The following is a 14,708-nucleotide window of genomic DNA, read 5'->3' on the forward strand; positions in this document are numbered from 1 at the left end:
TAATTCTTACGTTGAGACAATTATTAAATTATAAAATCTAACTCTAAATATTTGTATTATTTGTTTGTAAAAAACGTATTAAAAAGTAATATATATATAAGGAATATATATAAAAATGGAATATACAACATGTAAACATTACATACTGTATACTACAATTATATTATAATATAAAATAGTTAGTTATCTTTTCTTCAAATTTCTCTCTCTCTCTCTCTCTCTCTCTCTCTCTCTCTCTCTCTCTCTCTCTCTCTCTCTCTCTCTCTCATATGCATGCAGGCACACTATATTTCTATGCATTTCTACACTGTAAAAAAAAAAAAATTGTCTCCAATTGAAAATTGTGTAGTGACTGATCACATCAAAATATTTCAGTTGGCCGAACTGACATTCTGTGAATTGATGAAATTTAATTCACAGAAATGTAATTTGGCCAAATGAAAAATTTAGATGTGATCAGTCACTTAAACATTTTCAATTGGAGATCTGAATTGTTTTACAGTGTATATTTTCAACAACAACAACAACAACAACAACAACAACAACAACAACAACAACAACAACAACAACAACAACAACAACAACATACTTTAGTCTGATTTAGTCTGAAGCATTTTTTCCTCATGGGACCAAAAGTGTTCATGGATAACTACATAGCATAAAATTCATATAATTATTCCCATCATAGTTTTTTCAATATTACAAATTTGACAAACGTATTATACTTTCTGCATTCTTCAGTGTTCATGTGATATTATTAATAGTTTAAGACAACAAAAACTTTGAACTTTATGACATGCACATAAAGGGAACTATTCAAATCAGTTTTATTTATATAGTGAGTTAGTCACAACTCATAATGTAATAACTGCACATAATGTAAAAACTGCATATGTAATAAGTATTGCATTATTATTATAAAATGTTCATATGTAATAAAATCTTGAGTTCATGATGTAATAATTTTGAGACAATAATTAAATTATATAAACCCACCAAAACATATATTTTTATTTAGTTTATTAAAACATATTTAAAAAAGTAATTAAATTATTAAAACATAAAAAATGTATTCCCATGCAGTACATATTTTTAAAAAATATAAATACAGATATACATAAATTAATAAATATTCAGAAAATATATTTTAAGAAAATTATTATATTATGAAGATATTATTACAATTATAATGCAATACTAATTACATTATTTGCAGTTATTACATTATGAGTTGCTACATGTGTTGCTTAGATTTTGCATAGAACTCTTTTTACATTGTTTTAACTTAAAATTTGCTTAAATTATTTTACAGTTAATTAATATGAAGAAGCCATTTTAAAAGGTTTCATGAGCTGACTTTTTTTATACTGTTGTCTGAGGTTATCTAATGATGTTTTTGTGATTTTTACATTAAAAAAACAAACATCAGTAATAGGCTATTTTCTACACTGGGTTTGAGGCTCTTTCCTGAACGCTGGATTTTGATGGGCGTGCCGCACTGGAGCGGCAACTGGAATGATTCTCTCAACCACAGGGCTCGTATATGTCTTTATCAAACAAACACAATGATTTATTTCTCATCCACCCACGATTGATTGAAATATTATTTTTGCATTACTTGGCCCGTCCGATCGCTGGCTATAAGCATTAACCGCACACAGATCAAGGAAGGAATATTATTTCACTATTTGAGATTCACCGGCCTGCCAACGGGCATATATGTTTGGTAATCCATCTGGAAAACACATAGCCCCGGGACTACTATTACATATAAAAAAGATGTTTTACTCACATGAGTGTGTTGCACCATTACTGTCGGATCCAATTTAGAAGGAACAGCATTGTGTTTTAATCTCAATATGTCTGCAAATCCAGCATCGACCTGAGACTTGTTTACAAATGATTCCGCAGTGAAATGAAGTGAACACACATAGTCTTGTATGAAATTCACAAACACCATTTTGACATTTTGAAAACCTTACCATAGTGTGTGAGTTATACAGTCCCTGACAAAAGTCTTGTCGCTTGTGTACAAATTGACCTAAAGTGCCGCTGAAATATATTTCTAATCAAGATTTTTTTTTACAAGAAATGGCTCATTTTTATCCCACCAGCTTTTGTGAAAATGTTTCAGTGAAAAACTGAACTTTCAAAAAGTATTCTAATATTCACAGCTTGGTAAAGCCCATTGAGTCAATTTTTGCAAAGACATAAGTGTTGTCACCTTGTCATATGAGCTTCACCTGTGACTAATAATGGATCAATTAGGTCTCAAGTGTGTATAAAAAGAACCCCAGTATGCTAGACCTTCACATCAACTGCAACTAGACCTCTGCAAACATGCCTAAGATTCACCCTGAGACTAAAGTTTTGATTATCAAGAGGCTGAAGACCAGATCCACTGCTGATGTGGCAGACACCTTCAATGTGTCTCAGCGTCAAGTACAGAGGATAAAAAAAAGATTTGAAGAGACTGGAGACGTTTTTGACAAGCCCAGGTCAGGCAGACCCCGCAAGACAACTGCTCGAGAGGACCGTTTGTTGGCTCGAAAATCCAAGGCCAGCCCATTTTCCACTGCAGCAGAGCTCCACGAGACCTGGTCACCTGAAGTCCCTGTGTCAACCAGAACAGTTTGTCGGATTCTGTCTCGAAATGGCCTCCATGGTCGAATCAGTGCCCAGAAGCCAGCACTAAACAAAAGACAATTGAAAAACCGTGTGGCATTTGCCAAGGCCCACAGCCTGCTAAAAGGACGGACGCAGGAAAAGTGGCAGAAGGTGGATTTTTCAGATGAATCTTCTGTTGAATTACACCACAGTCGCCGCAAATATTGCAGGAGACCTACTGGAGCCCTAATGGATCCAAGATTCACCCAGAAAACAGTGAAGTTTGGTGGCAGAAAAATCATGGTCTGGGGTTACATCCAGTATGGGGGTGTGCAAGAGATCTGCAGGATGGAAGGCAATATCAATAGTCTAAAATACCAAGAAATCTTAGCTACCTCTTATTCCCAACCATGCAGCAGGACGGTGCTCCATCGCATACTTCCATCTCCACATCAAAGTTCCTCAAGGCGAAGAAGATCAAGATGCTCCAGGATTGGTCAGCCCAGTCACCAGACATGAACATCATTGAGCATATGTGGGGTAGGATGAAAAAGGATCCATGGAAGACGAAACCAAAGAATATTGATGAACTCTGGGAGGCATGCAAGACTGCTTTCTTAGCTATTCCTGATGACTTCATCAATAAATTGTATGAATCCTTGCCAAACCGCATGGATGCAGTCCTTCAAGCTCATGGAAGTCATACAAGATATTACATTTGGATCTCACAGCACCACAACTTAATTTGCTGACATATTTTTGTATTTGCAGCAAATTTGTTCAATTTCTGTATAGGCGACAAAACTTTTGTCTTGCCAAAATGTGACCTTTCTGTCTTGATTAAATGATACATATTTTTTCTGTGAACATTATTTATTTCAGTGCATTAAACATCATTTGGGAGGGTTTTAGCTTTTCATATGAGCTATTTCTAACACCAATGAATTAATTAAAAGTCAGGTTAATATCAGGTATTTCTAGAAAATAGATAAGCGACAAGACTTTTGTCAGGGACTGTAGTGCAGACCTGACGTCCTTTACAAATATCCATTTATAGAAGAAAAATGAAGGAAATTGTAATGCATTTTGTTTCTCTGAGTAAAACGTTTACAGGAGCAGACTCAATCCCACAGAGACATCACGTTTGACAATAACCATTTACTTACTGCTCTGTGGTTCCCGCAATAAACTTCTTGTTCGGAATTCAGAAGATAAGCCCCGAAGCCCCCTGATATAAGTGCAATATCTGGGAACAGGAAATGACAGCAGTCACCTATCAGTGTTATTTGACAAAAGCTGCACTGAAGTTTCTCTCCACAAATGCATTCCGAATGAAGTTTGGGCATTGAAATTTACATCACTCCCTTTTCTATGGTTTCTTTTCATTATCTGTTGTTTTAGTGCATTATTTATAAAAGGCTCTAGCTTCTTAATCTCTCGATACAAGAAGACTAAGCTTTCACTCTTAATTCTCTGATCTTTTTCCTCTTCACAGGCTTCCACTGAAAACTTGTGGTCTTCTCTTACAGATTTCAAGAGAGAGAGAGAGAGAGAGAGAGAGAGAGAGAGAGAGAGAGAGAGAGAGAGAGAGAGAGAGAGAGAGAGAGAGAGAGAGAGAGAGAACTAGAGAGTAACTAGATTTAACACCAAGCCTGTCCAACTTGATTTCTTTAAGGCCCTTTCTATTTCCCCGAGATTCAAAACAAATCAGAAAGTTACTTTTGGCTTTGTTTTGCTGCACGATCTCATTTGAGGTCCAACCTTCACGCAATGAAACTTTCAGAGACAAAGGCCAAAAGCAAGAAAGTGTGATGAAATACTGCACAGACAAAAATCTCTTCTCATGATTCTGGTCTGCACTGAAGTAAACCCTATAAAGCCTACCATATTCGAAAGGCCAAAAATGGTCAACATCATGAAAAATCTGTCGTATCCAATTTACGACATGCCACCTGTCTTTTAGGAAGTAAAAGGTAGGCCTATCATTATTAAAAACTTCCCCCTTCAAGTACATGTCTTTTTTGCTGTGAATCAGGACAGCCCACTTTTATGGATTAGCATTAGCATAGATCAATTAAAAAAATGGTTAGAAATATACTCTTTAGGATAAAACAAGCAGTTTAGCATCAGCACAGCTGGGTGGCGACAAAGACCGTGTTTTATTTTTATTTATTTTTTTGCACAACAACGAAGCCCTTATTCTCCACAGCTGTTGCAAAGCCGAAACGATGCAGATAAATACATATAATGAAACCAAAAAATGTAACAAGATTTTCAGAAATGTAATTCCAGTGAGGTCCGTAGGCTATTCAAGTATTTATTGCCACCAGTTTAATTAGTATCTGACCACATCAAAGGGTGTTTTAAACATATTTTTAAAATTGTGCTTTATTTTACTGATCTTGTACTTATGTAAAATCATTACAGTTGGTTGGCTACCAGCACAATTGGTTTCTATTAATGTTAATGTCTAAAATTATGTTACATAATTTGAAAAACATTAAAAATGATAACGGCAGGGAGGGGGCGGCAGAGCTGTATTAATGAGTGGACGCCTCTCTCTCTCTCTCTCTCTCTCTCTCTCTCTCTCTCTCTCTCTCTCTCTCTCTCTCTCTCTCTCTCCAACTGCCTTAGCCTATATTAAATATAAATATCCCGAGCAGCTGCCGTATATGCGGAGACTTTGGATGGCAGTAACTGAAGAGGCTGTAAACTGCCATCAGTCAGACTGAAGCGCGTGACTATTAATGTGCAAATGTTATGCGTAAGCGTTCGATCGACAGCTCTGCATCGGTGAAGCACTTCACATGAACTTCGGGATACATCAAAAGACGAGCTTCCCAAGGGTTTTGGCAGACCGCGGTTGCCAAAGTGGAGCTACTTAAGACATCTGCTCGCTGTGATTGGAACCTCAACTGTGTGTTCAAAAACAAGGCTGCATAATGAATGCAAACTCAGGACTACTGGGGAGATAGTGTTAGCTCTTTGTGAATGCTATTACCATGCTAATAACAAACTGACTTTCTCCCCCGGGGGGAAATTATCGTAACAAAAAAATGACTTTGCATTGGTTTATGAAATTACTGGCAGCTCGTCTCAATATTGGAAGTGCCACCAGGGGGCAGTTTAACTACACGGTGCGAGATCATAGAGTTGCCAGAGAAGGGCAGAATCTATGGTTTTATCTGTAGGAAGCATCTCACTCGGGGACGCTTTGTTTTCACTATTGCATTTTAAATCAACTCAACCGACATCCGAGAAAGAAATGGAAGAAGAGTTAAATAGACAATAAATAGATACATTTGGGTGTACGAACGAACACATGCAGCATTTGTCAGTCTAGTAATAAGAAGCAAATATTTACCAATTTCCATCTATAGATTAGACACCCTCTCTGCGTGGTCGCAGTCGAGTTTGTAAACTAGCAAAAGTGCACTGGGGTGAGGTAAGGGGACAATCTGCTCTGCTGTGATAAGTCAAACGGGAATTTGTGAACAAGGGCATAATTTGCACTACAAAGAATATGTTTTCCCCAGAAAGCATGCAAGCGTAAGTCACTTTGTAGTAATAGGTCTTCAAATGTGTTGCCCTGTAGTGATCAAAAGCGTTTTAGGCTTATTTCCGGCGACATGCCCTGCAACCAATCAACAGTGTTGGGTAGATTACTTATAAATTGTACTCCATTACTGAATACAAATTACATAGATGATAACAATTGTAGTTAGTAAGGTAATCTATTATGTTTGATAATGTAATCTGACTACTTTAGATTACTTTTGAACTAACTTGTTAATAATATTTTATTTGAAAACATTTATCTTGTAGGCTAACGTATTGATAAAAAATAGAGAGAGAGAAAAATGACACTATTTTTTGTTATCAAGAACATAAATGTTAAATAAATCTATTAAACATTATATCGGGAAGGAACTGCAGGGGTTAATTCATTTATGAAAAGCTAATAATTAATAACATTGTAAAAAGTTCAATTAGACATTAACTAAAAAAGATTTTTCAAATCTGATAATGCAACCCAGATCCATTCTGTTACTACCCAGCACTGCCAATAAAGCCAACTCTGAAACAAGATAGAAGTTCAAGGATCACGTCTTGCTGTTCTGAAATGTCTTCCTGTCATTTGTTGTGCTGATTGAACAGATCTTTTAGCCATTACTCTCCAGGGTTCATGTAGCCTGGCTCCACCCTTCTGCTCAATTTTCATTTTCTTTCAGTACTCTGTCTGGGATTGCGGTATATTCTCTGATTTTCTTTGGCCAAATTTTAACCGGTCCAGTCAGCGAACAGAGGGAGTGGCATGAACGATGACGTCGATGTTGTGCGCAAGTTTGAGGTGACATAAGTCATAACCAAATGTTAGCGATTGGTTATGGCAGATTCAATACTTCAACAGAGTACCCGCCTTCAAGGAAGGTAACGCTTGTCAATGGAGAGTGGACAGACTCTCTACAAATGAAATGTACGAGAGTCTGGTTGGACCAGGCTAGGGTTCATGATGGTGTGTATCAGATGTGGTAATCATGCATACATTCCAAGAAAAAACAATGAAGCAAAGCCACAGACCTGTTCATGCATAAAACCTTCTCAAAATAGAGCGGTACATTGCGCTCATGCACTTGTTTGCGGTGAGTTGAGTCACAATTCATGATTTGCAGCAGAAGGAGTATGTTAAACAACGTATTTCTCAACTCATTCCCCATACAGCCAGCAGGACACTGAAATCAGAATGACTCCTGGAGACAGTTGTGGCTTTGAAGTACGACAAATAAGTGCTATCAGGCAACCGGCGAGCAGAGAATTGCTCACCATATTATGTTCTTCGACTGGGGGCCGCTAAGCTAATGAGTTTGCTCGTCTATCTTCTTAGGTTTGTTACTGCTTTTGTATCCAGGCCTTTGAGGATCTAGTGTGCAAAGCATTGTAATACTTTTCCCTTTGTCACTGCCTCAATCCCCATTTCTTCTGGAATTTAGGGAATCCTGATGCAAAAATTTTCACATGGGAAAGACAGTAAGGCCGTAGAATTTTGAATAGGCTACTTCTACAGGCAATTAAAAAGTGTTAAAATACAATTTTACCATCAGAAATGGTACAATGGGTGGCATACATATATGGGATATATACAAGAAGCTGTTGAGTCCTGGTCTTGGTCATATCACACTGGGTTATTATAGCTAACTAAAACTATCAAAAACATGTCTGTTAATTCAAGTAGAGCTGAAATTAAATAAAATCTAAATATTAATTGAAAAATGTTGCTGTGGTAATATCTTGAAATAAGCTGAAGTTGAAGCAAAAAAATAAAAAAAATAACTAAAACTGCTGCAGTGGTCAGTATCTATCAAAAGTGGCCAGAGGAAGGAACAATGGTGACCTGGCAAAGGCTCATTGATGCACCTGGGGAGCAAAGGCTGGGGACCACATACCTGGGGAACACATGTAACCAGGATGCACTACGGGAAAAAGGCAAGCCAGTGACCAGTGTGATGCTTTGGACAATGTTCTGCTGGGAAACCTTGGGTCCTGCCAATCATGTGGGCGTCACTTTGACACGTACCACCTACATTGCTGCAGACCTCTGGTGGCTGTGACCTCTTTCAGCAGGATAATGTGCCCTGCCACAAAGCAAAAAAGATTCAGGAATGGATTGAGGAGTTGATTTGACCTCCAAATTCCCCAGATCTCAATCTAATCTAGCATATGGGATGTGCTGAACAAACCCGTGGAGGTCCCACCTCACAACTTACAGCATGCTTCAGCTAAATTCTTAGGGGGTCTGGTGTGTATCGCTCTCTTGAAATCATGCCAAAGTATCTCAGTAGGTCAGGACTCTGACTGGGCTCTTCCAGATTGTGTATTTCCTGCAGAAGCGGGGAATCTCCTCAAGCATCACCAATGTGCAGCAACCACCTGGATGATTCGATGGCAGCCATACTGCGCCAAAACATCACAAGGAAGATGGGGTTAAACCCCAACCTTTTTTCGAAGGACATCCTGGGATTTTTTTATGACCTCAGAGAGCCAGGACCTCGGTATGACATCTTATCTGAAGGGCGGTGCTTTTTAAAAGTATAGTGTACCTATCACTATATTGGGGTGTTAGGACCCACACAGACCACAGGGTGTGCACCTCCTGCTGACCTCACTCACATTAACAAGGTTGTAGCATTCAACTCATGAAATATGCATAGAAAACAAACAAGAAAGACACTCTTTTCTTCCTTAATTGATGTGTCACACTGAAAACACCTTTTTCCAAGCTCTTTCATGAGGTTATTGTGCCTTTCACCATCCATGACCATCAAGTCTGGAATTCTGCACTTCACAATCCAGGAGACGCCAGCTATTTTCAAAGCTCCTTTGCTAAAGCAGTGGACTTAGAACCACTTAATGTGATCAGATACACAAAAAGAGATTGAAGTGGAGGGATTTAGAGGAGGGATCACAGAATGTTGAAGTACTCAAGAGGAGATCTTCTGGCAGCTTGCACCTTCAGGCACAATGGTAACATTGATTCAGCTTTCACAAATGAGAAATGAAGTGTGTTTTTCTTCTATAGGAGAGCACGACTAGCTCCTTTCATGTTTGTTTACATTTGTGCTTTTGTATATGAGACCATATTCATTCATTCTTTATTAAATTATTATTTAAAATGCGAATAAGAGTAAAACAGAGCTAAATAAAACATTTTGTATACATCTTAATGGAACAAGGGGATGGACAATTTCATTTATGTGATTTATATTCATAAAAAATATGTAAATATTTTGAAAATGTAATTCGTAATATGAATAATATATAAGGATAATTCAATTCAATTTGATGGAATTTTACTATTAATTAAAATGCAAAAATCTTGAAAAATGCTTAATTTTTTGTGTATATTAAAGCAAAGGGGGAACAAACCAAATACTAAGACAACCTGAAATGCTTTTTTTTACAATCACAGCTTTACTCAAAATGTTTTTAAAAATATAAAAGAACCATTTCCACTAGTCTGGGCATATGCACATCTGCTTACAGAGGCATCGATATGTTCAATGTGTGGGCATGTTTCTTTTCTTAGCATGCGGCGGCTCATTTGATGAGTCTGTGGTTGATGTAAGAGGGTATCACACTTACAGCTGTAACAAAGCTTTTACCACTGTGCATTAGCAAAGCAGAGCCGGCCAATATCAGCAAGGCGGTCTGCCACACAAGGCTTGGGGCTGCATTCTTGTTAAGACTTCAGCCTTGTCCATTCCTATTTATTCAACCATTAATGCCTTGGAAAAGCCCACAGGGAAATAAAATAAACACTTCTCGCCACATCACAGTGGTGGGGATCCTTGCAACTCTTTGCCGAACTGATCCACTGCTTTTGCACAACCTAGACTGTCCTGCGGCCAGACCCTCCAAAAACAAATTAGCTTGTTTCCCCCTACTTTAGCTCATGTATCACTGACACTTTAAAGGCTCTTGAGATTACTTCTAACTTTGGTGCCACTATTAGAGTGCTTTTTGCCATAATATTGTGCCAGTCTAATACTAGGTGTTTTACTGATGATTTATTAATATGTCATTCAATCACCATTTTAGTTTAAAGGCACAATATGTACGTTTTCACCACCAGAGGTCACATTTTTAAAAGAATAGCAAAGGTGAAGCTTTATTAAGGAGAGTGGAACGATGGGATCATTTTTACCATACAAAGATGTATGGAATTCAGCTGCAAGGAACATTAAATGTAATGCTGTATTAGCCTGTTACTTATATGTGACTATTTGTCAAATTATTTGGTGGGTTAAAGGGATAGTTCACCCAAAAATGTTAATTCTGTCCTCATTTACACACCCTAAAGTTGTTCCAAACCTGTATTTCTTTGTTCTGCGGAACACAAAAGATGATATTTGGAAGAATGTTTGTAACAAAGAAGAGAGAACTATCCCTTTAATGCTGTGCAGATTTATGTATTTAAAACAATCTTACTAAAAGTAAATTAGAACGCAACACATACTGTATGTAATTTCACTGCCATAGACTTGGTCACCAGACTTGATCAAGAACGTTATTGAAGTACAAACAAAATGCAATATAACTGTTTGTAATCAGCATAACTCACAAAACTGTGTGCAGTTACAAACACTTGATAGTTTTTCAAGTGACTCTACCTATGCATTATAACCTGTCATGTCATATCTGTATCTTCATCTGTAATGACATATATCACACTGTGCAAGTGGTTTTTGGATATTTTATTGCAAAAATCTTACATATTGTGCCTTTAACTGGAAAAGTACATGCATGATCCAGATAGGAGCTTACAACCTAAACACACACACTGACACACACGTCACTTCAGACATTACATATGCAATCAAGGCTCAAGGTGGCCGTCCTTATCAAACATATCAAGTTAACCATTGATGTCATCGATCAAAAAGCCAATTCCAGTTCTATTATTGTGTCAGAGGAGAAAACTATTTAAGAAATGACTTTGTGAGGTGTTCCCACTTGGAAAACATACCTGGGATCCATTAGAGCGAGAGGAGATTATCAAGACTCAATGCAACAATTTGCGAAGATTATACTAGGCGACATTGCTTTGCACTTGAAAGGCGATGGGAAACATGGCAATGAGCCATTATGCTCACCTTCACTTTGATTATGGCTCAAACATGCTGGCACTACGTTGCCGATGTGCTCGTGTCTAAAATAATCCTTTACCCTTATCGATATCCCTGGTCGTCTGATAAAAAGTCCAGCTGTAGCAAAACCCTGATGGCCCCTTAGACATCGCTCTTGGCTTTTAATCACGCCATCTTCACTCCATTAAAGTGATGCAATATCATGCCCCGTCCTCATCAATAATACAGAGAAAGATTTGACAAAGTTCCCTTATTCCTTCTGCCAGAGCTGGCCTCTGGAGGACTGGTAACCTCTGTTGAAATATTCACAGATTTTTAAATGTTCTTCCAAAAGCCCACAGCATATTGGTTAATGAACCCCCTTCTGTGATTCAAATATTAATGTTGTTGAGTTACAAATGAACAAATATTTGGTGTTAATTATGACTTTGGTAGCAGAAAAAGGATATTAGTTAACATATTTTACAGTTCACACTATTTAAAGACAGGTCTGTTTAATTCAGCAGACAGGAACAATAATACATGATCTATTAATACTTGAGAGCATATTAGACTATATTGCCAAAAATTTTGGGCCTTTACATGCACATAAACCTTTACATGCACATAAACTTTAATGACATCCTTTCCATTCTTAATCCGTAGGGTTTAATATGGAATCGGCCCACCCTTTGCATCTATAACAGCTTCACCTCTTCTGAGAAGGCTTTTCCACAAAATTTAGGAGTGTGTTTATGGGAATTTTTGACTATTCTTCTAGAAGCACAATTGTGAGGTCAAGACTGATTTTGGGACGAGAAGGCCTGGCTCAAAGTCTCCGCTCTAATTCATCCCAAAGGTGTTCTATCGGGTTGAGGGCAGGCCTCTGTGAGGCCATTCAAGTTGCTCCACATCAAACTCACTCATCCATGTGTTTATGGATCTTGCTTTGTGCACTGGTGTGCAGTTATGTAGGAACAGGAAGGGGCCTTCTCCAAACTGTTCCCACAAAGTTAGGAGCATGAAATTGTCCAAAATGTCTTGGTATGCTTTCACTGAGGGGCAAGCCCAACCCATGAAAAACAATCCCACACCATAATCCCCTCTCCACCAAACTTTACACGTTTAATGCACTTTGGTGCTTAGCCTAGGTGCTTAATTATATGTGGCCATAGAAGTGATTGGAACACCTGAATTCAATATTTTAGAGGGATGTCCAAATATTTTTGGCAATATATTGTACTTCTTTTAAAACGTTAGCACTTCCAGCAAAGGGCAAAGTAGTAATGGTTCTTTATATGTTCACATGTTCTTTATATGTTCACTTTATATGTTTCTTTAAGGGGGGGGGGGAGGTGAAACACTCAGTTTCAGTCAATCTCATGTCAATCTTGAGTACCTATAGAGTAGTATTGCATCCTTCATATCTCTGAGAAGTCTTTAGTTTTGTTATATTTATAAAAGAAATATGGGCTGTACCAAGTCTTTACGGAAAAAACAGAGCGCCTCGAGACGTGTCGTGTGGGCGGAGCTAAAGAATGACGAGGGCGCAAATTGGTGACGTCCTCAAGCGTGGAAAAACCCATGGCTATCGAGCTCAGCTAATAGATATGATCCAGAATCATTCGGGGGCTGAAATAAATTGAACAGGATAAACAGCAACAGCAGGACGTCCGTCTCTGTGGTATGTACTGTATTTAGTGGCCTGTCAACATTTGTGTGTTTACTCGCAGTTTATGAGGACATAATTCGGTTTATGGACTATTGTATGCGACTAAACCTTAGCGGGTAGCAAGCAAAACGGTTTTGCACGTCAGACTAGTGTAATGTTATACATAGAATAACAATGAAGTCCGTTAGCGCATTTGACTGACGAAGCACACGATCGTGTCGTTTACTGATGTTTACTCACGCGACGACACCCAACAGCACAGACATTTGAAGCAGTTTTACTCACCGTCTGCTTCCAAAGCAGGACCGAACCTTTATCGCTGGGACGGCTCCGTCAAAAACACACTTCTTTGGTATGATTTGCTGAAGTCCTGTAACAGCAGGGACTGTGGAAATCCGCGATGTTGTGAAGCTTCCCGTCATTTCTGCGTTAAAATAGGTTCAAATGCAGCGCTGCCTTCCCGGAATGCTGTGCTGAAGCGTTGAAGTTGCCTGATGTCACCCATAGGAATAAAGTGGAGCGCGGCGCGTCATAACTGTTCACGGACGACTGGATCTGCAGCTGAGAGAGTGTTTATGGGCGTGCATTTCCTCTCTCGCTCTAGTCACGTGCGCGCACCCTACTGGGAGAAGAGCCCGTACGGCCCATACAAGGACCTTCCGCTCTTATTAACGTCAAGCCGAGCCCTGCTCAAAAAAAACTCTCCGAAACTTGTGAGAAACCGGAAGGTGTATTTTTGACAAAGAAATACTCCATCAAACGTCCAACATTAGTTTTTGAAACTTTGTCTATGTTTAGGATGGGAATCCAAGTCTTTAACAGTGTAAAAAGCTCAGTATGCATGAAACAGCATTTCACCCCCCCTTTAATTACAGTCACTTGAATAATCAGTCAGCAAATAAAATTCGGCTTTCCTGTAGCTCAAAAAGTAGAGCGTGGCGCTAGCAACGCCAAGGTCATGGGTTCTATTCCCAGAGAAAGCAAGAACCGACAAAAATTTAAAATCTGTATACCTTAAAATGCAATGTAAGTTGTTTTGGATAAAAGCATCTGCCAAATGCATAAATGAAAATAGGCTGATAATCAATATAGAAATGCATTTGCACTATACCTAGTGATGCACCTCATAAGTAAGTCTGTTTTGACCAGCAATTCACCCTCTGATAAGCGCACACACACACACACACACACACACACACACACACACACACACACACACACACACACACACACACACACACACACACACACACACACACACACACACACACACACACACACACACTCACACTCACACACGCACACACAAACAAACACCCCACCTGCAAAGACTTGAAAGACTTGCCAAACACTGCAAACTTGGTTTCATAATAATCCTGTCCTAAACTTGGCTTCACATAAAAATGAGGAGACCTCCAGTGCCATGTTATCAGATCTCTGGCAGTCCCTGAGAAGTTGGACTGCAGGAGAGTCACACACCGACTATCCTGGTGTCTTCAGCTCAGGCAGAGATCCAGGGATGCGTTCTTGAAGAACACCCCCAGCTCTCTGCCTCCGAATCTGGCAGCACTGCTGCTGAATGTTGAAGCCTCTCTGATGTCTGCTGTATGTCAACCAAAACCACACAGCAGTGCTGGAGCAAGAGAAGCAGGGAGCTTGTTTGTGGAGATTCTTTATTTGGGGAATATTTATAAGGTGCTGCTACAAGAAACAGGCATTAGCATTTTCCTTTCAGTTTGAGTTGCATTCAGATTCATATGGTGCCTTGAGACTCTCATGAAAAGCACAGAATAACGAGCAATTCA

This window comes from Pseudorasbora parva, chromosome 11 (genome assembly GCF_024679245.1).
Source record: "Pseudorasbora parva isolate DD20220531a chromosome 11, ASM2467924v1, whole genome shotgun sequence".
NCBI classification, from domain to species: Eukaryota; Metazoa; Chordata; class Actinopteri; order Cypriniformes; family Gobionidae; genus Pseudorasbora; species Pseudorasbora parva.